The following is a 2659-nucleotide window of genomic DNA, read 5'->3' on the forward strand; positions in this document are numbered from 1 at the left end:
CAAATCTCGAAAAAAGTGTTGATCATAACACAGTTCTTTTTTTTTTTCATTGGTACAGATGCCTCTATATACACTGTGTGCAGAATTATTAGGCAAATGAGTATTTTGATCACATCATCCTTTTTATACATGTTGTCCTACTCCAAGCTCTATAGGCTTGAAAGCCAACTACCAATCTTAAGTAAATCAGGTGATGTGCATCTCTGTTATGAGAAGGGGTGTGGTCTAATGACATCAACACCCTATATAAGGTGTGCTTAATTATTAGGCAACTTCCTTTCCTTTGGCAAAATGGGTCAGAAGAGAGATTTGATGGAAAAGTCAAAAATTGTGAGATGTCTTGCAGAGGGATGCAGCAGTCTTGAAATTGCCAAACTTTTGAAGCGTGATCACCGAACAATCAAGCGTTTCATGGCAAATAGCCAACAGGGTCGCAAGAAACGTGTTGACAAAAAAAGGCACAAAATAACTGCCCATGAATTGAGGAAAATCAAGCATGAGGCTGCCAAGATGCCATTTGCCACCAGTTTTGACATATTTCAGAGCTGCAACGTTACTGGAGTATCAAAAAGCACAAGGTGTGCGATACTCAGGGACATGGCCTAGGTAACGAAGGCTGAAAAACGGCCACCTTTGAACAAGAAACATAAGATAAAACGTCAAGACTGGGCCAAGAAATATCTTAAGATATTAAGGCTTTATGGACTGATGAAATGCGAGTGACTCTTGATGGGCCAGATGGATGGGCCCGAGGCTGGATCAGTAAAGGGCAGAGAGCTCCACTCCGACTCAGACGCCAGCAAGGTGGACGTGGGGTACTGGTATGGGCTGGTATCATCAAAGATGAACTTGTGGGACCTTTTCGGGTTGAGGATGAAGTGAAGCTCAACTCCCAGACCTACTGCCAGTTTCTAGAAGACACCTTCTTCAAACAGTGCTACAGAAAGAAGTCGGTATCGTTCAAGAAAAACATGATTTTCATGCAGGACAATGCTCCATCACATGCATCCAAATACTCCACAGTGTGGCTGGCCAGTAAGGGTCTAAAAGAAGGCCCCCCTTGTTCACCTGATCTGAACCCCATAGAGAACCTGTGGTCCCTCATAAAATGTGAGATCTACAGGGAGGGAAAACAGTACACCTCTCTGAACAGTGTCTGGGAGGCTGTGGTGTCTGCTGCACGCAATGTTGATCGTAAACAGATCAAGCAACTGACAGAATCTATGGAAGGAAGGCTTTTGAGTGTCATGGTAAAGAAAGGTGGCTGTATTGGTCACTGATTTGTTTTTGCTTTTGAATGTCAGAAATGTTCTAAATTTTGTGTTATATTGGTTTACCTGGTGAAAATAAACTAGTGAGATGGGTATATATTTGTTTTTAATAAGTTGCCTAATAATTCTGCACAGTAATAGTTACCTGCACAAACAGATATCCTCCTAAGATCTAAATCTAAAAAAAAACCCACTCCAACTTCCAAAAATATTAAGCTTTGATATTTGAGTCTTTTGGGTTGATTGAGAACATAGTTGTTCAATAATAAAAAGAATCCTCTCAAATACAACTTGCCTAATAATTCTGCACACACTGTATAATATATGCAATATCTTTAAGGCACCATTCTGTAGCCTTTTTAGCTCCAAAATCCAAATCTCCAAATTGTGATGCTCCACTGACTGAGGTTCAATAGCGTGTCAATCATTGCACACTGCTAACAGCACTATGTACCTTTGAGGAAGCAAGTAGGACAACGCCTCCGAGCACTTTGTAGCGATGCGCAACTCTGCATATTTGTGTAAAATATGGTAATATTACTGTACTCTGTCTGTCCACATTCTTCTTTGTAAGTTCAGAAGTGCACATGTCCTTTTTGAGGGTTGGCAGCAGCTCAGGCAGCCAATCAGGTAAGATTTTGCCAGTTGAACCAAATACTAAACGGACTGATGTGAACTTCAGGTTCTTGTAAAATTGAATTTGATTTTAAAAACATCATGTTACTAAATCCAAGAGGAGAGGATAAGAAATAAGCAGACCGAAACAGAGTGGAATGAGCAGGTCTGATCAGGTATCAGTCTGTACAAAGGTTTATTTAAATAAGCTTAAAAGGGCATTGCTTGACCTCAATATTTTTGGTTGGTTGTGGAAGAGCATTTGAAACTAATAACTGTAAATCTACCAGTTTTTTGTTCAATTTTACATAAATAATAATCATAAACTTTCCTAGACCCCTGCATAAAAGCACCCCTTCCCCATCAATAAAGCTTTAGTAATGCCCGTTAAGCACATAGAAAAAATTGATCATAGCTGTTGTATAAACATCATTAAATTTTTTGTCACCATTCCCAAAATATTACCATACATGCAGTTATCATAAATCTGCAGTCTGCTTCCTGCAAAGCCCACGATTGGCTATGTTTTAAGAAGCATCCTGAACTGAATTAATTAAATAAATAAATTGGTCTGGGGTGTCAAATACAGGCCTACACCTAAACACCTAGACTGTAAATGTGAAATGTGGATTTTTTTTTTATTGTATAATTATTAAAGCTTTGCTGTACCTGACTCCACCCAGAGAACACTGTTGTCTCCTTCAACTTCAAAATTCCATTTCTCTGTAACGGAGTATTAATTATCAATGAATACAATTATTCTCACCAACACA

The sequence above is a fragment of the Salminus brasiliensis genome, chromosome 1 (assembly GCF_030463535.1).
Source record: "Salminus brasiliensis chromosome 1, fSalBra1.hap2, whole genome shotgun sequence".
NCBI classification, from domain to species: domain Eukaryota; kingdom Metazoa; phylum Chordata; class Actinopteri; order Characiformes; family Bryconidae; genus Salminus; species Salminus brasiliensis.